Source organism: Oncorhynchus masou, chromosome 2, assembly GCF_036934945.1.
Source record: "Oncorhynchus masou masou isolate Uvic2021 chromosome 2, UVic_Omas_1.1, whole genome shotgun sequence".
Classification (NCBI taxonomy): Eukaryota; Metazoa; Chordata; class Actinopteri; order Salmoniformes; family Salmonidae; genus Oncorhynchus; species Oncorhynchus masou.
This window is the reverse complement of record NC_088213.1, coordinates 16,197,131-16,223,005: the sequence shown is the minus strand read 5'-3', so window position 1 is coordinate 16,223,005 and position 25,875 is coordinate 16,197,131. Positions and strand designations below refer to the sequence as shown.

General features: G+C 42.6%; 1 pseudogene; it reads left to right on the top strand.

Moving 5' to 3' along the window:
- Nucleotides 1–25,600, top strand: part of LOC135553631 (neuronal acetylcholine receptor subunit alpha-7-like) — a 38,124-nt pseudogene extending 12,524 nt beyond the window's left edge.
- The last annotated feature ends 275 nt before the right edge of the window (nucleotides 25,601–25,875 follow it).

Sequence of the window (25,875 nt, the reverse complement as noted above, 5' to 3'; positions counted from 1 at the left end):
TCGTGGTTTTCACAGCTCAAGGTCATACTACCACACCAATAAAAGACTGTGTTGCAGTCTGCACATTAATGTACTCGTTCCCAACCCTCTTCTAAGGGCCTGACTGCACATTAATATAGTGGTTCCCAACCCTCTTCTAAGGGCCTGACTGCACATTAATATAGTGGTTCCCAACCCTCTTCTAAGGGCCTGACTGAACATTAATATAGTGGTTCCCAACCCTCTTCTAAGGGCCTGACTGCACATTAATATAGTGGTTCCCAACACTCTTGTAAGGGCCTACCTGCACATAAATATAGTGGTTCCCAACACTCTTGTAAGGGCCTACCTGCACATTAATATAGTGGCTCCCAACACTCTTGTAAGGGCCTACCTGCAAATAAATATAGTGGTTCCCAACACTCTTGTAAGGGCCTGACTGCACATTAATGTACTCGTTCCCAACACTCTTGTAAGGGCCTACCTGCACATTAATATAGTGGCTCCCAACACTCTTGTAAGGGCCTACCTGCACATAAATATAGTGGTTCCCAACACTCTTGTAAGGGCCTGACTGCACATTAATGTACTCGTTCCCAACACTCTTGTAAGGGCCTACCTGCACATTAATGTAGTCGTTCCCAACACTCTTATAAGGGCCTGACTGCACATTAATGTACTCGTTCCCAACCCTCTTCTAAGGGCCTGACTGCACATTAATATAGTGGTTCCCAACACTCTTATAAGGGCCTGACTGCACATTAATGTACTCGTTCCCAACACTCTTCTAAGGGCCTGACTGCACATTAATGTACTCGTTCCCAACACTCTTGTAAGGGCCTACCTGCACATTAATGTACTCGTTCCCAACACTCTTCTAAGGGCCTGACTGCACATTAATGTACTCGTTCCCAACCCTCTTCTAAGGGCCTGACTGCACATTAATATAGTGGTTCCCAACACTCTTGTAAGGGCCTGACTGCACATTAATGTACTCGTTCCCAACACTCTTGTAAGGGCCTACCTGCACATTAATGTGGTCGTTCCCAACACTCTTGTAAGGGCCTGACTGCACATTAATGTAGTGGTTCCCAACCCTCTTATAAAGGCCTGCCTATACATTAATGTAGTCGTTCCCAACCCTCTTGTAAAGGCCTGCCTATACATTAATGTAGTCGTTCCCAACCCTCTTGTAAAGGCCTGCCTATACATTAATGTAGTGGTTCCCAACCCTCTTATAAAGGCCTGCCTATACATTAATGTAGTCGTTCCGAACCCTCTTGTAAAGGCCTGCCTATACATTAATGTAGTCGTTCCCAACCCTCTTATAAAGGTCTGCCTATACATTAATGTAGTCGTTCCCAACCCTCTTATAAAGGCCTGCCTATACATTAATGTAGTGGTTCCCAACCCTCTTATAAAGGCCTGCCTATACATTAATGTAGTGGTTCCCAACCCTCTTGTAAAGGTCTGCCTATACATTAATGTAGTGGTTCCCAACCCTCTTGTAATGGCCTGCCAACCGCTCCAGTGCAAGCACACCTAATTCCACTCGTCAACCAATCAGAACACCTAATTCCACTCGTCAACCAATCAGAACACCTAATTCCACTAGTCAACCAATCAGAACACCTAGTCAACCAATCAGCACATCTAATTCAACTAGTCAACCAATCAGCAAGGCAATAATTTGTTAAATCAGCAGTGCTACTGTAGTGTTGGAATGTAACTCGTATTTGGAATGGCTGGGCATCCCCAAGGAGCGGATTTGGGAACGACTGCACTAATGCCCACTAACTGAACACATCCATGTTCTCCCATAGTGCCGACGAGAGGTTTGATGCTACCTTCCATACCAATGTGTTGGTCAACTCCTCTGGGTCCTGCTCCTACTTGCCTCCAGGTAAGTATAGCTCAAGTACCATCCCTGGATATCCATATTCAATACCTTCCACATTAACTCTGTGTTCCCAAGTCAGTTCCACTGAACCATGAAAGCTCACCTTCTATGGTTTTGACCTGTTCTGTTTGCTCCGGGGTCTAAGCTAGATGCCCTCAATCTCACCCAAATTATCATGGAACCTACCAGGTACAACCCCAGATCCGTAAACACGGGCACCCTCATAGATATCATCCTGACCAACCTGCCCTCTAAATACACCTCAGCTATCTTCACCCAGGGTCTCAGCGATCACTGTCTCATTGCCTGCATCCGTAATGGGTCCACGGTCAATCGACCACCCCTCATCACTGTCAAACGCTCCTTAAAACACTTCAGCGAGCAGGCCTTTCTAACCGACCTGGCCCGGGTATCCTGGAAGGATTTTGACCTCATCCCGTCAGTAGAAGATGCCTGGTTATTCTTTAAATGTGCTTTCCTCACCATCTTAAATAAGGATGCCCCATTCAAAAAATGTAGAACTAGGAAACAGATATAGCCCTTGGTTCACTCCAGAACTGACTAAGATTATCCGCTGCAATTGTTGCAACCCCTATTACTAGCCTGTTCAACCTCTCTTTTGTATCGTCTGAGATCCCCAAAGATTGGAAAGCTGCTGCGGTCATCCCCTCTTCAAAGGGGGAGACACTCTAGACCCAAACTGTTACAGACCTATATCTATCCTACCCTGCCTTTCTAAGGTCTTCAAAAGCCAAGTTAACAAACAGATTACCGACCATTTCGAATCCCATCGTACCTTCTCCGCTATGCAATCTGGTTTCTGAGCTGGTCATGGGTGCACCTCAGCCACGCTTAAGGTCCTAAACGATATCAGAACCGCCATCAATAAAAGACAATACTGTGCAGCCGTATTCATTGACCTGGCCAAGGCTTTTGACTCTGTCGGTCACCACATTCTTCTGATCCACCTCTACGCAAACGACACCATTCTGTATACTTCTGGCCCTTCTTTGGACACTGTGTTAACTAACCTCCAGACGAGCTTCAATGCCATACAACTTTCCTTCCGTGGCCTCCAACTGCTCTTAAATGCAAGTAAAACTAAATGCATACTCTTCAACTGATTGCTGCCCGCAACTGCCCGCACATCTAGCATCACTACTCTGGACGGTTCGGACTTAGAATATGTGGCCACTTACAAATATCTAGGTGTCTGGTAAGACTGTAAACTCTCCTTCCAGTACCTCTACTTGCACATTCATCTTCTGCACATCTATCACTCCAGTGTTTAATTGCTAAATTGTAATTATTTCACCACTATGGCCTATTTATTGCCTTACCTCCGTAATCTTACTTCATTTGCACACACTGAATATAGACTTTTCTATTGTGTTATTGACTGAACGTTTGTTTATTCCACGTGTAACTCTGTGTTGTTGTTTGTGTTGCACTGCTTTGCTTTATCTTGGCCAGGTCGCAGTTGTAAATGAGAACTTGTTCTCAACTGGCTCACCTGGTTAAATAAAGGGGAAACAATAATGCAATAAAAAACCTTTCCCCTCGGTACAGTGGTTGCGAAAGTACTCACCCCCCTTGTCATTTTTCCTATTTTGTTGTCAGACAACCTGGAATTAAAATTGATTTTTGGGGGGGTTGTATCATTTGATTTACACAACATGCCTACCACTTTGAAGATTTGTTATTGTGAAACAAACAAGACATAATACAAAAAAATTGAACATTTGAGCGTGCATAACTATTCACCCCCCCAAAGTCAATACTTTGTAGAGCCACCTTTTGCAGCAATTATAGCAGCAAGTCTCTTGGGGTATGTCTCTATAAGCTTGGCACATCTAGCCACTGGGATTTTTGCCCATTCTTTAAGGCAAAACTGCTCTAGCTCCTTCAAGTTGGATGGGTTCTGCTGGTGTACAGCAATCTTTAAGTCATACCACAGATTCTTAATTGGATTGAGGTATGTGCTTTGACAAGGCCATTCAAAGACATTTAAATGTTTCCCCTCAAGTGTTGCTTTAGCAGTATGCTTAGGGTCATTGTCCTGCTGGAATGTGAACCTCTATCCTAGTCTCAAATCTCTGGAAGACTGAAACAGGTTTCCCTCAAGAATTTCCCTGTATTTTGCGCCATCTGTCATTCCTTCAATTCTGACCAGTTTCCCAGTCCCTGCCAATGAAAAACATGCCCACAGCGTGATGCTGCCACCACCACCAGGGATTGTGTTCTCGGGGTGATGAGGTGTTGGGTTTGTGCCAGACATAGGGTTTTCCTTGATGGCCAAAATGCTACATTTTAGTCTCATCTGACCAGAGTACTTTCTTCCATATGTTTGGGGAGTCTCCCACATGCCTAATGGTGAACAACAATCGTGTTTGCTTATTTTTTTATTTAATCAATGGCTTTTTTTCTGGTCACTCTTCCGTAAAGCCCAGCTCTGTGGAGTGTACGACTTAAACTAGTCCTATGGACAGAAAGTCCAATCTCCACTGTGGAACTTTGCAGATCCTTCAGGGTTATCTTTGGTCTCTTTGTTGCCTCTCTGATTAATGCCCTCCTTGCCTGGTCTGTGAGTTTTGGTGGGCGGCCCTCTCTTGGCAGGTTTGTTGTGGTGCCATATTCTTTCCATTTTTTAATAATGGATTTAATGATGCTCTCTGCGCTTTTAATGGACCTCTGAGACTATCACAGTGCAGGTGCATTTATACGGAGACTTGATTACACACAGGTGGATTGTATTTATCATCATCAGTCATTTAAGTCAACATTGGATCATTCAGAGATCCTCACTGAACTTCTGGAGAGAGTTTGCTGCACTGAAAGTAAAGGGGCTGAATAATTTTGCACGCCCAATTTTTCAGTTTTTGATTTGTTAAAAAAGTTTGAAATATCCAATAAATGTCGTTCCACTTCATGATTGTGTCCCACTTGTTGTTGATTCTTCACAAAAAATACAGTTTTATATCTTTATGTTTGAAGCCTGAAATGTGGCAAAAGGTCGCAAAGTTCAAGGGGGCCGAATACTTTCGCAAGGCTCTGTAGCAAAGGGGGTGAATACATACGCACGCACCACTTTTTACATTTATTTAATTATTTTTGAAGTTATTTTTTTTCACTTCAGCAATTTGGACTATTTTGTGTATGTCCATTACATGGAATCCACATTTTAAAAATCAATTTAAATAACATGTGTTTGCAACAAAATAGGAAAAATGCCAAGGGGAGTGAATACTTTTGCAAGCCACTGTACATGTCCAGGATCAGCTTCCACTCCCCCAATCATAACCTTAACCATGAACTTCACTCTACTCCTGGAAAGAAAGTGTACCCAAGCGCGCTTTAGCCCAGCTTGAAGAAATGTATTGACCCGTTGAAGTATCCTGGGGTAAGGAATGATTTTTGGATTCACTCTACTCTTTTCAGTTACCTTGAGTTAATGTCAGGATTCAGGGAAGATGACGCCACAGCGTGAGGCTAGTCTTGCTAGGACTGTCTGACCTCCACTGCACAAGCCAAATGCACAGTCAGTCATTAGATCAATATCATGGTAGGAAGGATGTTTTGGCTTTCAAAGCACTTTATTTATTGTTTCGTCCAACATCCCGGAACCATAATCCAATTTCATCTTTGATATGAGATGATTCTGAAAACTCTACCACTATGTTCAATTGACCATCTGTTCTTTAAAGGGGCAATCTGCAATAGCTACATCCATGTTTGGACTGATGAAATAAATATATGTACCCATTGATTATTTAAGAATATAACTTATAAATGCCCCATGAGCTTAGTTCAACTGTCGTACCCCATTGTAACCCAAAATATATGTTTGTTTAACTCCAATGTTTGTAAACAAACACTCTATAGCCTTGAAACATGGTTACAACTATAATTGTGATATCATGGCTGGTCACTCCTTGCATCCATAGCTCTGTATATGAATTTGAGTGGTTGCATTTCTCCAGCCAAACATCCCTCAGCTTTTTATGGAAACAGTGGCAGGGGGTTTGCTTTGTTATCGTTTCAACTGCTGATTGCCGCTTTTAAAGATCTGTCCAGATATGACAATAAACCATTCTCAACATTTAACCCAGCGTGAGAAAGAAATGCAGTTGATTTTGGTTGAGTGGGATTTTTATACAGTACTTATACTGTAAATGAAATTAACCCCGTTAACCCAATCTAATATTTTGGGATATTTGATATCCGTACTAAGCAGATTTAGCACCATTCTGTCAGTTGAGAAATATTGCTTTGAAATACATGTCTTCGTACTATCACAAAATACACTACTTAAATGTTGCCCTATTATTATCGGTCTATTTCTACACTTCTGGGGGCCTGAAATTGGTGCAGAATAATAATAGTAAGAAGAATTACAAAGAAGAAGATGAAGATGATCAATAGAATGCTGTCTTTCAGTACAAGACCAATACAAGACCACTCCAGTTTTAGTCCCACTTCACTGCAGATTAAATCAATTTATTTGTTACTTTTCTAGCTTGTCCTTGTTTTTTTTTCCTCCCACCCAAGAGACCCGACAATCCTCCTGTAACTTCCCTTCAGTCATTCATGATGTATGTCATCATGATTGCGTCCCAAACAGCACCCTATTCCCTATGTAGTTCACATGCACTACTTTTGACTAAGCCTACATCACATGTAGGGAATAGGGTGCCATTCGAGACACAACCATAGTCCCTGAAGATTTCAAAGAGAACAGCAGGTGGTCAAATCTCATAGAATTGCAACATTCTACCAAGGAGCTGTGGGTGTAAAAACACAATGTTAAAGGTCCGATTCAGAGGTTTTTATCTCTATCAAATCATTTCTGGGTAACAATTAAGTAACTTACTGTGATAATTTTCAATTAAACTGGTCAAAAAGAAACAAAAATGGCTTCTTGACAAAGATTTCTCAAGTAAGAATTCAGTTCGGACTGTCTGGTAGTGGTCTGAGTGGGGAGGGGACAACTGAAAACTATCTGCTGTTGGCAAACTAGCTGTTATTCTTATAGTTTTATTAACTAATTCACTGCCTGGTGATGCCAAAACTCCATAACACCAAAACAGGCTGAAATGTACTTTTAAACAGCTCTTCTGAAAAAAACTCTGGGCATTCTCATAATTTTCGCAATTTCACAGTATTATTCCAACCTCATAGTGTGGAAATATATATTTTTAAAATGTATAAATTCACGTTTTTGACTGCACTGTGCCTTTAAACTACCTTTTTAACTGTGGTTGGGTGAGAAGTAGATTTTTTTTCAGTTGCTACAATCTTCAACACTGTCATTCTTATTTTGTCTTCAGACAACACAATAACTACAAGTATTTTTCAGTTTCTGTTTTACTTTGGCCGACAGTCTGATTCCCTAACAAACTAGTTTTATTCATTTAATTACTTCGTATCCATTGAGTGTTTCCTCCATTGCATTGATGTTAATTTGTGATGTGTTTAAAATGCATTCTACATTTTAATTCCACATCAGTGCTGCTTGGTTCATAAGATTGGCTCTGTTCATTCTGTAGAATAACATGCCCAGGAATGAGATTGGCTCTGTTCATTCTGTATAATAACATGCGCAGGAATGAGATTGGCTCTGTTCATTCTGTATAGTAACATGCCCAGGAATGAGATTGGCTCTGTTCATTCTGTATAGTAACATGCCCAGGAATGAGATTGGCTCTGTTCATTCTGTATAATAACATGCGCAGGAATGAGATTGGCTCTGTTCATTCTGTGAGATTGGCTCTGTTCATTCTGTATAACATGCGCAGGAATGAGATTGGCTCTGTTCATTCTGTATAGTAACATGCGCAGGAATGAGATTGGCTCTGTTCATTCTGTATAATTACATGCGCAGGAATGAGATTGGCTCTGTTCATTCTGTATAATAACATGCGCAGGAATGAGATTGGCTCTGTTTATTCTGTATAATAACATGCGCAGGATTGAGTTCACTCTGCTGGTTCACTCTGCTTTTGTCAGAGGTCTGGGAAGTGAGAAGATACTATAGTGTAAGTGAAGTCTGACCAATCCCTTAATATACTATAGAGTAGGCAGAGCCGATCCTGTCCTCCCTGGGGCCCTAAGCAACAATCTGCTAAGGGGCCCTCCTACCTGACCCTTGAGCCATGTAAACCATTGTCCATTGCCACACAGTCACACCTGACACCTCAGTGCTCCCACTACAATCCTCCCTCCTTTAAAACAGTTTGCTCCATCTGTCGGTCTAAGAATAAGTAGACCTATACAGAACAGACTGAGGTATAAACAAGCCATATTTATTTAACATAATATTTCCTATAGAATCTTAAGATAAGTGTATATTAACATTAACATAAAGAAATTATAGAAAATATAGAAAATAACAAAATATAACACTGAGTTTTGGCTCTGCTGCCTGGTAATTAGTCCAGTCCTCACAATATTATACAATTAGCTTTGTCTATACAATGTAAACATAAGCCTATAGGCTATGGCTGCAGCTATATGTCTCAAAATAGTCAAATAAAACCTACAGTTGAAGTCGGAGGTTTACATACACTTAGGTTGGAGTCATTAAAACTCATTTTTCAACCACTCCAAATTTTTTGGTAACAAACTCTAGTTTTGGCAAGTCGGTTAGGACATCTACTTTGTGCATGACACAAGTCAGTTTTCCAACAATGGTTTACAGGCAGATTATTTCACTTATAATTCAATGCATCATAAGTCCAGTGGGTCAGAAGCTTACATAAACTAAGTTGACTGTGCCTTTAAACAGCTTGGAAACTTCCAGAAAATGATGTCATGGCTTTCGAAGCTTCTGATAGGCTATATGACATAATTTGAGTCAATTGAAGGTGTACCTGTGGATGTATTTCAAGGCCTACCTTCAAACTCAGTGCCGCTTTGCTTGACATCATGGGGAAATCAAAAGAAATCAGCCAAGACCACAGAATAAAATTGTAGACCTCCACAAGTCTGGTTCATCCTTGGGAGCAATTTCCAAACGCCTGAAGGTACCATGTTTATCTGTACAAACAATAGTACGCAAGTATAAACACCATGGGACCACGCAGCCGTCATACCGCTAAGGAAGGAGATGCATTCTGTCTCCTAGAGATGAACGTACTTTGGTGCAAAAAGTGCAAATCAATCACAGAAGAGCAGCAAAGGACGTTGTGAAGATGCTGGAGGAAACAGGTACAAAAGTATCTATATCCACAGTTAAACAAGTCCTATATCTACATAACTTGAAAGGCCGCTCAGCAAGGAAGAAGCTACTGCTCCAAAACCGCCATAAAAAAAGCCAGACTATGGTTTGCAACTGCACATGGGGACAAAGATTGTACCTTTTGGAGAAATGTCCTTTGGTCTGATGAAACAAAAATGGCCATAATGACCATAAAGACCATCGTTATGTTTGGAGGAAAAAGAGGGAGGCTTGCAAGCCAAAGAATACCATCCCAACTGTGAAGCACGGGGATGGCAGCATCATGTTGTGAGGGTGCTTTGCTGCAGGGACTGGTGCACTGCACAAATTAGGTGGTATCATGAGGGAAAATTATGTGGATATATTAAAGCAACATCTGAAGACATCCGTCAGGAAGTTAAAGCTTGGTCGCAAATGGGTCTTCCAAATGGACAATGACCCCAAGCATACTTCCAAAGTTGGCCCATCCAAAGGAATTTGCCAAAATTCACCCAACTTATTGTGGGAAGCATGTGGAAGGCTACCTGAAACGTTTGACCCAAGTTACACTAAATTCGTATTTGGTAGCATTGTTTATGTAAACTTCTGACCCACTGAGAATGTGATGAAAGAAATAAAATAAATCATTCTCTCTACTATGATTCTGACATTTCACATTCTTAAATCAAAATGGTGATCCTAACTGACCTAAGACAGGTAATTTTTACTATGATTAAATGTCAGGAATTGTGAAAAATTGTATGTATTTGGCTAAGGTGTATGTAAACTTCTGACTTCAACTGTATACAGCTATGTGATTAACTTTGGTTCCCTCTACAGCCTGGGCATTTTCAGCATTAGCATGGGCACCAGTCTGTCTGGGCACCAGTCTGTCTGGGCACCAGTCTGTCTGGGCACCAGTCTGTCTGGGCACCAGTCTGTCTGGGCACCAGTCTGTCTGGGCACCAGTCTGTCTGGGCACCAGTCTGTCTGGGCACCAGTCTGTCTGGGCACCAGTCTGTCTGGGCACCAGTCTGTCTGGGCACCAGTCTGTCTGGGCACCAGTCTGTCTGGGCACCAGTCAGTCTGGACTGTCTGGAAGAAATTGAGAAAGTATGTCACATAGTTAAGCAGTTATTTACACAAATGTACTTTTGCTATACAATCTTAAATGTTACTAAGTGTGTAAACATTTGAATTTTTTAATTAAAATCTTACCATCAAAATATTCCTCTTCTGCACTTTCTTGAGGCAAACTCATCAACGATGTCATCATAGGACATGTGATTCGCCACGTCATGATTTATACTCATGATGGCCAGACGTTCCTGTGACATGAAAGACCTCAGGTAGCTTTTGATGAGCTTTCATTTTGAAAAGGTTAGGATAGAGTTCCTCCAGGTGTTTCTCACAGAGAAAGGAAAGCAGCTCAAAGGCAGCCATCTTGTCTGATGGCAGATCAGGTCCATTCTGAATCTCATGTGCCAGATCCATTCCACTGATGTCACAGACATCTCTGAAGGTTAGAGTGTTTTCAACTTCCATGCAGTGAGCCTTTAAAGATTCACTGGACATCTGAGAGACAGTGCTGAAGTTCAGCAGCACTCCATATTTAGTTTTCACCTGGTTGAGTGTTTTAAATCTCTCATCCATGGATGTCACAGCAGAGTCGACCACAATGTTGAAGTAGTTGACATCAAGGTTTTTCAGTGCATCAGTCCCTGGTTCATCAGGAGCCTCATAGCTGAAATGCCTCTTGCTCTTTCAGAACAGCCTCCACATTCATTTCTTCACAAATGCTTTTGGCTGTTGTCTGGGCCTCAGAGAATCCAGTTTCCCAGTATGTAGTGAGGGAGGCCTTTGCTGTGATCTCCAACTGCATTGAGGCAGATTGGAGGAGCTTGTTCACCTTGTTTGTCATTGTCAGTATCTCACACCATATGACACAGCAAATCAAAAAGCGGTAGGACCCAACTTCCTCTGCAAGTGCTCGTGCCTCCACAGGACTGTTGATCATCTGTCTGGCTTCCGGTAACGCCTCCCGAACCTCAGAAGCCTGATACCTGATTGCATGAACACTTTGGAGCCTCCTCTCCCATCTTGTGTCACTCCATTTCACAGTTATGTTCACTGTTTCTTCAAAACACTCCATCTTTGTGTGCCCGCTGAAAAGAAGGTGAAGATCTTTCACTAATGCGCAAAAACCCTAACTGCATCTTTTGAAGATTTGGCAGCATCTGCAATGACAAGGTTTAGAGTATGTGCTCCACATGGGATGAACACGGCTCTGGGATGTTTTTTTGCAGTCTGGCTTTACTCCTTGGTGCTTGGCCTTCATGTTGGTCTCATTATCATAAACTCGCCCTCTGCAATCTTCAAATGGAATCTTGAGCTCGTTCAGCTTATCTAAGATGACAGTGGACAGATTCAAGCCTGTTGTAACCTCAACATTCACAAAGCCGAGGAAGGGATCCTTGATCTCTGGCTTTCGCTTTAAAGTCACGCTTCTCAGAATAATGGACATTTGCTCCTGGTGACTCATGTCAGGTGTACAGTCCAAGATAATGGAGATGTACTTTGAGTCTCTTACTTGAGTCACTATTGCTTCCAGAATCGTGTCACTCACAGTCTGTATCATCCCATTCTGTGTGCGCTTCCCAAGGTAATGAGCATGTGTCTCTCCATCTTTAATTTTGTTGAGATGATTTTCCATAACGGGGTCAAATTTTGCCAGTAATTCAACCTCTTTTAGGAAGTCTCCATTATCTGGTTGGAAGAGTTTGTCTGATGAACCCCTGAGAATGCTAGGTTTATTTCAGCCAAAGATTGGGTGATACTTATTAAACATGTAAGGACATCCCGTAATCTGTTTCTTTCAGCCTCCAAAACTGTCATTTGTATCTGGTCAAGAGTCTGTCCCCGACTTAGGCGCAGATCAAGTTCTCTCCACTGGGTCTGTCATAGTATTTTCTGAAGCTGGCTGTACTGGGTCTGTGTTAGTACTTGCTGAAGCTGGCTGTACTGGGCCTGTGTTAGTATTTGCTGAAGCTTGCTGTACTGGGTCTGTGTTAGTACTTGCTGAAGCTGGCTGTACTGGGTCTGTGTTAGTACTTGCTGAAGCCAGCTGTATTGGGCCTGTGTTAGTACTTGCTGAAGCTGGCTGTACTGGGTCTGTGTTAGTACTTGCTGAAGCCAGCTGTATTGGGCCTGTGTTAGTATTTGCTGAAGCTGGCTGTACTGGGTTTGTGTTAGTATTTGCTGAAGCTGGCTGTACTGGGCCTGTGTTAGTATTTGCTGAAGCTGGCTGTACTGGGTCTGTGTTAGTACTTGCTGAAGCTGGCTGTACTGGGTCTGTGTTAGTACTTGCTGAAGCCAGCTGTATTGGGCCTGTGTTAGTACTTGCTGAAGCTGGCTGTACTGGGTCTGTGTTAGTACTTGCTGAAGCTGGCTGTACTGGACCTGTGTTAGTATTTGCTGAAGCTGGCTGTACTGGGTCTGTGTTAGCACAGAGGTTGCTGCTGGAAAGCGCAAGTTTCATTTTGTGCACTTGCATATGAACTTATGTTCAAACGCAACACGGTTATCTTTTCCGAGCTGCAATTTATAAACACCGTTGCCCGTTGGCGTTTATCAAACATAATAAATAGTTGTATTTCACTCTCACTTTTGTTAGGCACAAAGTCACAGAACACAGCCCTGGAAGTGGCTGGCAAGCAAGCAAGACACAGACAGAATAAGAGATGCACTGCCCAGCTAGGTTAGCAAGACAGACAGACAAGAGAGAGGGGGGATCCAGCCAGGACAGGTTGTGCAGGCTCGTTGCTCGAGACCTCCAGTGCACCTCCACGGCCCAGTGCATCCGGTGCCTCGGCCAAGGAAGAGGCCGCCTGTAGGGCTCCCCAACCTGGTGAGTCCTGTGCCTGCTCCCAGAACCAAGTCTCCCTCCAGTTCTGATCTGCCAGAGCCTCCCGTCTGTCCGGAGCTGCCAGAGCCGCCCGTCTGTCCGGAGCTGCCAGAGCCGCCCGTCTGTCCGGAGCTGCCAGAGCCGCCCGTCTGTCCGGAGCTGCCAGAGCCGCCCGTCTGTCCGGAGCTGCCAGAGCCGCCCGTCTGTCCGGAGCTGCCAGAGCCGCCCGTCTGTCCGGCTGCGCCAGAGCCGCCCGTCTGTCCGGAGCTGCCAGAGCCGCCCGTCTGTCCGGTTGCGCCAGAGCCGCCCGTCTGTCCGGAGCTGCCAGAGCCGCCCGTCTGTCCGGAGCTGCCAGAGCCGCCCGTCTGTCCGGAGCTGCCAGAGCCGCCCGTCTGTCCGGAGCTGCCAGAGCCGCCCTTCAGTCCGGAGCTGCCAGAGCCGCCCGTCTGTCCGGAGCTGCCAGAGCCGCCCGTCTGTCCGGAGCTGCGAGAGCCGCCCGTCTGTCCGGAGCTGCCAGAGCCGCCCGTCTGTCCGGAGCTGCCAGAGCCGCCCGTCTGTCCGGAGCTGCCAGAGCCGCCCGTCTGTCCGGAGCTGCCAGAGCCGCCCGTCTGTCCGGTGGCGCCAGAGCCGCCCATCACTCCGGAGCCACCCGCATGTCCGGCGACGCCAGAGCCTCCCGCCTGTCCGGCGACGCCAGAGCCTCCCGCCTGTCCGGCGCCGCCAGTGTCTCCCTTCTATTCGGGGCCCGCAGTAAGAGTCCCAGTTCGGGGTCGGCGGCGAGGGTCGCCACTCCAGAGGCGCCACCTAAGAAGGGCCAAGACTAAGGTGGAGTGGGGTCTACGTCCCGCACCAGAGCCGCCACCGCGGTGAAATGCCCACCCAGACCCTCCCCCATAGGTTCAGGTTTTGCGGCCGGAGTCCGCACCTTTGGGGGGGGTACTGTCACGTCCTGACCTTAGTTCCTTTTTATGTCTCTATTTTGGTTTGGTCAGCGCGTGAGTTGTGGTGGGCATTCTATGTTTTTCATTCTATGTTTTGTTCTATGTTTTGTATTTCTGGCCTGGTATGGTTCCCAATCAGAGGCAGCTGTCTATCTTTGTCTCTGATTGAGAACCATACTTAGGTAGCCTGTTCCCACCTGTGTTTGTGGGTAGTTGTTTTCTGTTTTGTGTATTGCACCTTGCAGAACTGTTCGTTTGTTGTTTTTGTTCTAGTGTTCGAATTTATTAAACATATTATGAATACTTACCACGCTGCACCTTGGTCCTCTTTTCCTTATCCTGACGACATTCGTTACAGTATAGGGCCGCCCTGCTCTGAGTGTAGGTTCTGTCTGTCCAAGACCCTTAATATACTGTAGTGTAAGTACTGTTTGACCAAGCCCTTAATATACTGTAGTGTAGGTGCTGTCTTACAAAGCCTTTAATATACTGTATGTAGGTGCTGTCTGAACAAGCCCCTTAATATACTATAGTGTAGGTGCTGTCTGACCAAGCCCTTTAATATACTGTAGTGTAGGTGCTGTCTAACCAAGCCCCTTAATATACTGTAGTGTAGGTGCTGTCTGACCAAGCCCTTTAATATACTGTAGTGTAGGTGCTGTCTAACCAAGCCCCTTAATATACTGTAGTGTAGGTGCTGTCTGACGGACAGACAGACAGTGTCTAGATGTATAGGACAGTGTATATGACTGTTGTTATGGTGTATATGACTGTCTTTACTGTTGTTGTGGTGTATGGAACTGTCTTTACTGTTGTTGTGGTGTATGGGACTGTTGTTGTGGTGTATAGGACTATTGTTGTGGTGTATAGGACTGTTGTTGTGGTGTATAGGACTATTGTTGGGGTGTATAGGACTGTTGTTGTGGTGTATAGGACTATTGTTGTGGTGTATAGGACTGTCATTGTGGTGTATAGAACTGTTGTTGTGGTGTATGGGACTGTCTTTACTGTCATTGTGGTGTATAGAACTGTTGTTGTGGTGTGTAGATTGTTGTTGTGGTGTATATGACTGTTTACTGTTGTTGTGGTGTATAGGACTGTAGTGGTGTATAGTACTGTTTACTGTTGTTGTGGTGTATACAGTAAGACTGTCTTTACTGTTGTTGTGGTGTATAGGATTGTCTTTACTGTTGTTGTGGTGTATAGGACTGTTGTGGTGTATAGGACTGTTTACTGTTGTTGTGGTGTATACAGTAAGACTGTCTTTACTGTTGTTGTGGTGTATAGGACTGTTGTTGTGGTGTATAGGACTGTTTACTGTTGTTGTGGTGTATACATTAAGACGGTATTTACTGTTGTTGTGGTATATAGGATTGTCTTTACTGTTGTTGTGGTGTATAGGACTGTTGTGGTATATAGGATTCTGTCTTTACTGTTGTTGTGGTGTATAGGACTGTTGTGGTATATAGGATTCTGTCTTTACTGTTGTTGTGGTGTATAGGACTGTTGTGGTGTATTGGACTGTTTACTGTTGTTGTGGTGTACAGTACTCTGTTCTTTACTGTTGTTGTGGTGTATAGTACTCTGTTCTTTACTGTTGTTGTGGTGTATAGGACTGTCTTTACTGTTGTTGTGGTGTATAGGACTGTCTTTACTGTGGTTGTGGTGTATAGGACTGTTGTGGTGTATAGGACTGTCTTTACTGTTGTTGTGGTGTATATGATTGTCTTTACTGTTGTTGTGGTGTAGAGGACTGTTGTGGTGTATAGGACTCTGTTACTGTTGTTGTAGTGTATAGGACTGTCTTTACTGTTGATATGGTGTATAGGACTGTTGTTGTGGTGTATAGGATTGTCTTTACTGTTGTTGTGGTGTATAGGACTGTTGTGTATAGTACTGTCTTCACTGTTGTGGTGTATAGGACTGTTGTGGTGTATAGGACTGTTGTGGTGTATAGTACTGTCTTCACTGTTGTGGTGTATAGGACTGTTGTGGTGTATAGTACTGTCTTCACTGTTGTGGTGTATAGGACTGTTGTGGTGTATAGGACTGTTGTGGTGTATAGTACTGTCTTCACTGTTGTGGTGTATAGGACTGTTGTGGTGTATAGTACTGTCTTCACTGTTGTGGTGTATAGGACTGTTGTGGTGTATAGGACTGTCTTCACTGTTGTGGTGTATAGGACAGTTGTGTATAGTACTGTCTTCACTGTTGTGGTGTATAGTACTGTCTTCACTGTTGTGGTGTATAGGACTGTTGTGTATAGTACTGTCTTCACTGTTGTGGTGTATAGTACTGTCTTCACTGTTGTGGTGTATAGGACTGTTGTGTATAGGACTGTCTTCACTGTTGTGGTGTATAGGACTGTTGTGGTGTATAGTACTGTCTTCACTGTTGTTGTGGTGTATAGGACTGTTGTGGTGTATAGGACTGTTATGGTGTATAGGATTGTCTTTACTGTTGTGGTGGTGTATAGGACTGTTGTGGTAGTGTATAGGACTGTCTTTACTGTTGTTGTGGTGTATAGGACTTTGTCTTTCATATCTTTATACCCTCTGAAAATTATCTCTCTCGCTCTAACTTTTGTTTCTCTCTCTCTCTCTCTCTCTCTCTCTCTCTCTCTCTCTCTCTCTCTCTCTCTCTCTCAATCCCTCCCATTTATCTCCCTCTCTTTCTCTCCTCATGTTTCTCTCCTCTCTCCTCTTCATGTTCCAACACAGGCATCTTCAAGAGCACCTGCTACATTGATGTGCGCTGGTTTCCCTTTGATCTCCAGAGGTGTGACCTGAAATTTGGCTCTTGGACATATGGGGGCTGGTCTCTGGACCTACAGATGATCGAGGCAGATATCACAGGTTACATCCCCAACGGAGAGTGGGACCTAGTGGGTAAGAGTTAGTGGCTGGCCAGTATTGGACAAGATATTGTCACCACACACCTGGGTTCTGATGGCAAGGTTGTTTGGAAGACTGTGCTGCCAGTCCCATATGGACCATATACTGTTATTCTTCTTACAGTATCTGTTTTGGATAAAAGACTCTAAATTACAATATTACATCAAATTATTACAATAACTGTTTTGAACAAGCATGGAAGTTTGGGATAACTCACAAATATACCCAGACTATATTTTTTTAACATTTTGAGTTTAACTTTCAAACTCGATGGTCAAACTATAAATGCTAGATCCTGTATGTATGATTGATCACATTTCAATAAAATAGGAGAATTCATTTTAAAAGCTTTTCCTCAGCAGTACAGATCTTTAGTGAAATTGGCTTCTACGGAATCCCTGGCAAATTGACTAATGTATTTACAAGAGAGGGGTTCTAATGAAATGCTTTACGGAATCCCTGGCAAATTGACTAATGTGTTTACAAGAGAGGGGTTCTAATGAAATGCTTCTACGGAATCCCTGGCAAATTGACTAATGTATTTACAAGAGAGGGGTTCTAATGAAATGCTTCTACGGAATCCCTGGCAAATTGACTAATGTATTTACAAGAGAGGGGTTCTAATGAAATGCTTCTACGGAATCCCTGGCAAATTGACTAATGTATTTACAAGAGAGGGGTTCTAATGAAATGCTTCTACGGAATCCCTGGCAAATTGACTAATGTATTTACAAGAGAGGGGTTCTAATGAAATGCTTCTACGGAATCCCTGGCAAATTGACTAATGTATTTACAAGAGAGGGGATCTAATGAAATGCTTCTACGGAATCCCTGGCAAATTGACTAATGTATTTACAAGAGGGGTTCTAATGAAATGCTTCTACGGAATCCCTGGCAAATTGACTAATGTATTTACAAGAGAGGGGTTCTAATGAAATGCTTCTACGGAATCCCTGGCAAATTGACTAATGTATTTACAAGAGAGGGGTTCTAATGAAATGCTTCTACGGAATCCCTGGCAAATTGACTAATGTATTTACAAGAGAGGGGTTCTAATGAAATGCTTCTACGGAATCCCTGGCAAATTGACTAATGTATTTACAAGAGAGGGGTTCTAATGAAATGCTTCTACGGAATCCCTGGCAAATTGACTAATGTATTTACAAGAGAGGGGTTCTAATGAAATGCTTTACGGAATCCCTGGCAAATTGACTAATGTGTTTACAAGAGAGGGGTTCTAATGAAATGCTTCTACGGAATCCCTGGCAAATTGACTAATGTATTTACAAGAGAGGGGTTCTAATGAAATGCTTCTACGGAATCCCTGGCAAATTGACTAATGTATTTACAAGAGAGGGGTTCTAATGAAATGCTTCTACGGAATCCCTGGCAAATTGACTAATGTATTTACAAGAGAGGGGTTCTAATGAAATGCTTCTACGGAATCCCTGGCAAATTGACTAATGTATTTACAAGAGAGGGGTTCTAATGAAATGCTTCTACGGAATCCCTGGCAAATTGACTAATGTATTTACAAGAGAGGGGATCTAATGAAATGCTTCTACGGAATCCCTGGCAAATTGACTAATGTATTTACAAGAGAGGGGTTCTAATGAAATGCTTCTACGGAATCCCTGGCAAATTGACTAATGTATTTACAAGAGAGGGGTTCTAATGAAATGCTTCTACGGAATCCCTGGCAAATTGACTAATGTATTTACAAGAGAGGGGTTCTAATGAAATGCTTCTACGGAATCCCTGGCAAATTGACTAATGTATTTACAAGAGAGGGATCTAATGAAATGCTTCTACGGAATCCCTGGCAAATTGACTAATGTATTTACAAGAGAGGGGTTCTAATGAAATGCTTCTACGGAATCCCTGGCAAATTGACTAATGTATTTACAAGAGAGGGGTTCTAATGAAATGCTTCTATGGAATCCCTGGCAAATTGACTAATGTATTTACAAGAGAGGGGTTCTAATGAAATGCTTCTACGGAATCCCTGGCAAATTGACTAATGTATTTACAAGAGAGGGGTTCTAATGAAATGCTTCTACGGAATCCCTGGCAAATTGACTAATGTATTTACAAGAGAGGGGTTCTAATGAAATGCCATCCCAGTGCTGAATATAGTTTTTCTTGCATGTTGAACTGCTTATAAAAAAATGGCAGACACTATTACTGTAATGGGGAACTGATGAAAACTAACAGGACCATTTGATTCAGGGTCAAACTCCCAATACCTTTAACTTACAAAAGTTTCCTTATTGTGAAACACCATTCATTTGCCTGGTGGAAAAATACATCCATTACTGCAAATCATCACAACCCAAAATTGAGTCCTCAAACTATAATTGACTTCCTATGTTGTTGTTTTCCTGGTGTATGATACAGAGGTGCCGGGGCGCAGAAACGAGCGCTTCTACGACTGTTGTAAGGAGCCTTACCCTGACGTAACCTTTACTGTGGTGATGCGTAGACGTACCCTCTACTATGGCCTCAACCTCCTCATCCCATGTGTTCTCATCTCCACCTTGGCCCTGCTTGTCTTCCTACTGCCTGCAGACTCTGGGGAGAAGATATCACTGGGTCAGCTCCGTGGGTTGGTGGGTGGGTGGGTGGATGGATGGATGGTTGGGTGGATTACTACTATTGGACATTAATCATACATAGGTTATTAAATCAACAACTGTAACTAGGGGTGTGGGGTTGTCATCTAAGGAGTTCTCATTGTGACAAATTATAAAATGAAAGTACAAACATCATGATATTCATTGATGTCGATTTGTGTGGCAATTAAGCATATATTAGATATATAGGATCAACCTAGCTTGGGGCGGCAGGGTAGCCTAGTGGTTAGAGCGTTGGACTAGTAACTGAAAGTTTGCAAGTTTAAATCCCCGAGCTGACAAGGTACAAATCTGTTGTTCTGCCCCTGAACAGGCAATTAACCCACTGTTCCAAGCCCATCATTGAAAATAAGAATTTGTTCTTAACTGACTTGTTAAATTAAAATTAAATTAAAACCTACATGTCAGGCAAGACACCCTATACTTCTCATAAGGTAATACACTTATAATAAATGTTGAGTTTATAACTCAGTATTCACTCAATCCTCACTGAGGGAAACCAGCCACTGGAAAAATATTCATGAAAAGCTCCAGCAGTTGGTCATCAAGAAAATTCTTATTCACCTTTCAGAAGTCAGGCTTCGGTCTCCAGATTACTCTGATTTATCATTCAGTGCTAAGAGAATTCTATTAAACATCCTATTTCCATCTCTCAGAACCTGTCTGAGTGCTGACTGTTGGCTTCGAGCTGTATAAGGCATCAAGGCACGCCGGGCAATTTCTGTATGTCTACACGCCTCGTTGGAAAGATTAGGAGCCTGCAATGGAGACGGTTTCCTTCATTAACCCAGTGTTTCTCCAAAAGAGCTGTGTGTGTGTGTGTGTGTGTGTGTGTGTGTGTGTGTGTGTGTGTGTGTGTGTGTGTGTGTGTGTGTGTGTGTGTGTGTGTGTGTGTGTGTGTGTGTGTGTGTGTGTGTGTGTGTGTGTGTGTGTGGCAGCTGCTTGGGTGTCTAGAGGGGTGATGGGGAAAGCAGGAAATGCGTTTGATGTAGTCAGTCAAACTTCAAACGAATAAAAAAACATCTTGCTGTAATGTATATGATTTAATGCTGCCATGTTGTTTTTAGTACAGTATTTACACACTATGCAACATGAAAGATTTATAAATCAAACTTAGTTGAAAGTGTGACCATCACAAAACACCATCTGCCTTTATGATCAAGACTTACTGTATCAACCAACCAACACCATTATCTGTCAGCCTTTTTAGAAGTGATCAATGCACAATGGAAGATGTATTCAGCTTCAGTTCCTACTGAGGAAACTGTCATGGCTGACTTGAACAGAGACCGGGACTGTTGATCAGGGGAAAGAGAGACATGAATATCCAGGCAGGGGTGCAGTGAACACACCTGCCAACATTAACTTGTGTCTCAAATGGAACCCTATTTCCTTTATAGTGCACTACTATTGAACCCTATTCCCTTTATAGTGCACAACTTTTGAACCCTATTTCCTTTATAGTGCACTACTATTGAACCCTATTTCCTTTATAGTGCACTACTATTGAACCCTATTCCCTTTATAGTGCACTACTATTGAACCCTATTCCCTTTATAGTGCACTACTATTGAACCCTATTTCCTTTACAGTGCACTACCATTGAACCCTATTCCCTTTACAGTGCACTACTATTGAACCCTTTTCCCTTAATGGTGCACTACTTTTGACCAGAGCCCTATGGGTGAAAGGGTTCCATTTGGGACATAACCGACATCCCTGACAGTGAGTCACAGGTCAAGCCTCTACGATCAATAGCTGTCGTAAATTAAATCAGCGAGCTGTCTTCTCAGTTGAAGTCTTATTTTAGACATGCCTGGCTGATGTTTTTTTATTTAGCGAGGAGAATTGTGCTTCAATCTGAGAAAGCATTGAGTGAGTCACGGCCGATAATAATTATATTTCTACTGTCTTTAGTTTTTAAGTCTGAGTTGGTTTATTTTCTTAGTTCAGCCATGCTCAGACTGGGCGGATTAGATAGAGATATTTTCAACATTTCCCTTTTGTAATGTGTCAATTGATAACCTATATGCCATTCAGCAGATGCTTTCATCCAAAGCGATTTACAGTCATGCGTACATAGATTGTTTACGTATGGGTGGTGCCGAGAATCAAACCCAATATCCTTGCTTTGCAAGCGCCATGCTCTACCAACTGAGCTGCAGAGGACCTACTTAGGAAATATTGCTACTATTTGTCTAAGATTTAAATAATTTAGCTACCAACACCTTATTTACTGAGTTGTTACCTGGCTGGTAGTTTGTTACCTGGCTGGTAGTTTGTTACCTGGCTGACAGTTTGTTACCTGGCTGGCAGTTTGTTACCTGGCTGGCAGTTTGTTACCTGGCTGGCAGTTTGTTACCTGGCTGGCAGTTTGTTACCTGGCTGGCAGTTTGTTACCTGGCTAACAGTTTGTTACCTGGCTGGTAGTTTGTTACCTGGCTGGTAGTTTGTTACCTGGCTGGTAGTTTTTTACCTGGCTGGTAGTTTGTTACCTGGCTGGCAGTTTGTTACCTGGCTGACGAGTTTGACATTTGGGAAAAGTAGCTGTTGCTATGGTTATTGTCAGGAACACACAGAAGAGAAGTTCCTAGCGAGTGAAAGGTGAGCCGGTGTGCTTTGAGATACCGAGGAATTGACACCTAATCACTTGGAGATATTCAGTCCCCGTTCTATCCCTGGATTTCAGTGGCTTAGAGACCCAGCAAGCTCGTTAGCAAGCTTCAGGGGGGGATTGTCTTAAATCTCCGCCACAGGGGTTTGATGTCGTTCCCACATTTCCACTCCAACCCTGTTCGCCTCAAGGCAGTATGATAATGAACCACAATAGTAGATGTTGCTATTTCAGATCCCTCTGTCCTTGTAGGCTAAAACCCAGTGAAGCAGCACTGGATTCTGACAAAAGCAGGAAACTGAAGACTGTGTAAATTAGCATAATAATAGAACAGAATACTCTTTGATTACTTGGATGGGATAAACAATAGAACAGAGCACAGTGAAATGCAGACTAGAATAGAACAGAATACAATGCCACTCAATATGCCTTGGTGAAATCCAGTTGAACCCATTGGGTACACAGGGATAATATGCTGCAATGTGACACAATACAGCAGATGATTCCACCTGAATAAATTATAGATTGGTATTCATAGCAAGGCATTTTGTTAAAAAAACACGACTCAGAAATGTACAAAATAATGTTAGGCCTATGTGTAAAATTGAGTTTGTTAAAATGTGTAATGTCTGCTTAATATAATTTTAAGGATTATTTCACGTTCCAAAATAACCATACAGTTAATCACACTGACTACATGAACCCCTTCCTGAGTGCTAACTCATTTACGTTTCATTCCAGGGATAACAGTGCTGCTCTCACTGACCGTCTTCATGTTGCTGGTTGCAGAGATCATGCCTGCAACCTCTGACTCAGTACCTCTAATCGGTAAGATTGTCTATTTTTAAATTGGAAATTACAATTGTAATGGCTGCCATTTTGAAAAGGCCAACATTATAATTGAATCATCTTCAGGAGAGGAAGAGCTATTGGAGGCTTGGAAGTGACTTAGTGTAAATTCCTAATCTCTGTATTTATCAAAACACTCAATTGTGTGGGGGGCTATTTCTTAACCTGAAAGATATTGATTTGGGAAGAGTGACAAATGAGAACCTCTCTTTGAGATAAAATTATGCCCATTTCAGTAACTTATGGTATGGGGAGTTCTGTCATTTAGCCACTAGTCCTCTGTCCATTCATTCTCTCTCTCTCTCTGTATTGTAGCTCAGTACTTTGCCACCACCATGGTCATTGTGGGTCTCTCTGTGATCGCTACGGTTCTGGTCTTACAATATCACCATCACGATCCTGATGGAAGCAAGATGCCTAAGTGGGTGAGTGTATTTTTACACAAACTCATTATCTGAAATTACTATGAAATCTTATTAGTTACTCACTAGTTCTACATCCGGACTCCCATTGTTGTGATTCTGCCAAAGAAAGCCTTTCAGTGGTAGAGTGCTTTATAATAGTTCTCAAAACCCTTTGCCTGGTAAGGGGAAAGTCATTCACTGACAATGTGTAGCGCCAATCTGAGTGATGCCCAGTAGCCATTTTGTGCTAGAACATTGGCTATCATAGTGGAGGGCTGAGGAAGACTTTTGGACAATTAGAAGCAGGGGAGGATTAGGCAGCCATGATAGCGTGAAGAGCCAGGGAACACTGTTGTCGTGCGATCGTCACCACTGACCACTGAGTGTCAGAACACCTCATTCAAAGGAATCATGCTGGGAGGATTTGAGTGAAAGTTTAATATTCTCTCTCTTAGCATCTCCAGTCAGTACACTGCCGGCACAGTACATTCATTCTGGTTTTACTCTCTGATTGTGTGAAGACTCGGGTGATTCTCCTCAACTGGTGCGCCTGGTTCCTGCGTATGAAGCGTCCCGGTGAGGACCGTGTACGCCCGGCCTGCCACAACAAGCATCCCCGTGGGAGCCTCACCAGCATGGACCTGAACACCAGCGCCTCAGCCCCCCACTCCACCAACGGCAACATGCTCTACATCGGCCTGGAGAGCATGCACTACACTACAGCTGCCACCTCCCCCGACTCCGGAGTGCTGTGCGGCCGTCTGGTGTGTGGTCGGGGGGAGGACGAGGTGCTCTTGCCCACGCGGCCCACCTCTTCGGCGGGGAGCCTGGAGCCCGATCTGGCCAAGCTCCTGGATGAGGTGCGCTACATCGCCAAGCGTTTTCGCGACCAAGATGAGGATGAGTTGGTGTGCAATGAGTGGAAGTTTGCAGCGTCAGTGATCGACCGGCTCTGTCTCATGGCCTTCTCTCTCTTCACCATCCTCTGCACCATCGGTATCCTCATGTCGGCACCTAACTTTGTAGAAGCCATTTCCAAAGACTTCTTTACCTGAGAGCTTGAAACGTTCACATGCTTTACCCAATAAATACACTACATTGTTTTTGAAATCTTAAGGTTACATAATCATTTTACAAGACACATACTTATATCAAATGATTGAATATTTGTATGTTAATATAGAGAGAAAATACATTATGTCTGCATAAATATTCAATTTACAAGATGTACAGTTTTTTCACATTCAACTATTTTAGGAACTGCAGGATGTCATCTGGTCGAAAATCGTGTTGTATGTAACTGGCTTAAAGGAATCTAGGCCTTAGATGTTACAGCCAACCAACACAGAAGAGTTAATAGCCATGCCTTGTATAGCTTTATAAATACCAAGGTTACTTCAATTGAATCCAATGTGTTTTTGTCCACTTGAGTAATTGCTTATTGGCTACCCTTTATAACTCTCTCAGTTCAAAACGTTCCAAACCTTTTCTCTTATGTGGTGTAAAGAAGAATTGATGGATACCTTTGGGTTCAAGGTTTTGTCAAAGTTATTGTTGGTTTTGTGTTTGTAGATCGTGTGGTGATATGTAGTGTGTAGTTTTCTGTGATTTGAAAATATCCATCACAAAAACACCTTTTTGAGTTTTGGCAACTTTATTGCATCATCATCATCATCATCATCATCATCATCATCATCATCATTATGTCTACAAGAACAAAACACAATACTCCATCAGAATTATGTTTGCACCTGTACATTTAAAAAAATAAATAAAACTGATTTAATTGCCTTTTTGTTTATTTACTGATCATTTCAATATGTCGTAGTGCTTGGGCTTATAAAGCATCCCTAGAAGATTTGTGACAGGTGCAGCATGTCCTCCATCAGCCTGGTCTCATAGACTAGACGTAGCATAGTAAATATAAATCCGGGACTCTCAAATTAATATATGTTATGTTTGGTATGGTGACATAAAACAGAGTCTTGGATTTACGTAAATAATCATATGAAATGCTCTAAGACCAGATGGCCTCCATTCATGACATTCTCACTAATGTGTTTGTTACCAGTTGTTGTTGTTGTTTAACAGTTTTACGGTAGATGCTGTACATGGAGTTTGAGGACTGATTATGTCAGTGCATTCTCCCTCTCTAAAACACATGAATGGAATTGAACCTGTTTTGATTGAAGCTTCATCTTCTTTTATTCTATTATCAAGTATCTGTGCCACATACAGTATATGTTTTGTGGACTCTCACAAATAAATGTATTTTTCTAGATGTGAACTACAATGTATCTTGATTTAATTACAGTTTCTTTATCATTGACTAAGTATGTGTAAAGTGGGATATTTACACAGTATATTACAGTATATTGCTATACTTTCAGCACTTCAGTTCATCAATAAGAGCATAAACTTTATTACAGTATCACCTACATAACATATAATGTCCATATTGTCTTCAAACAGCAAGAGCAAACCTGATATGGTGATCCCCCAGAAATGTAGTCATTGCTTATATGGGTATTCAAGAGCAGAAATAATAATCAGTAAGATATA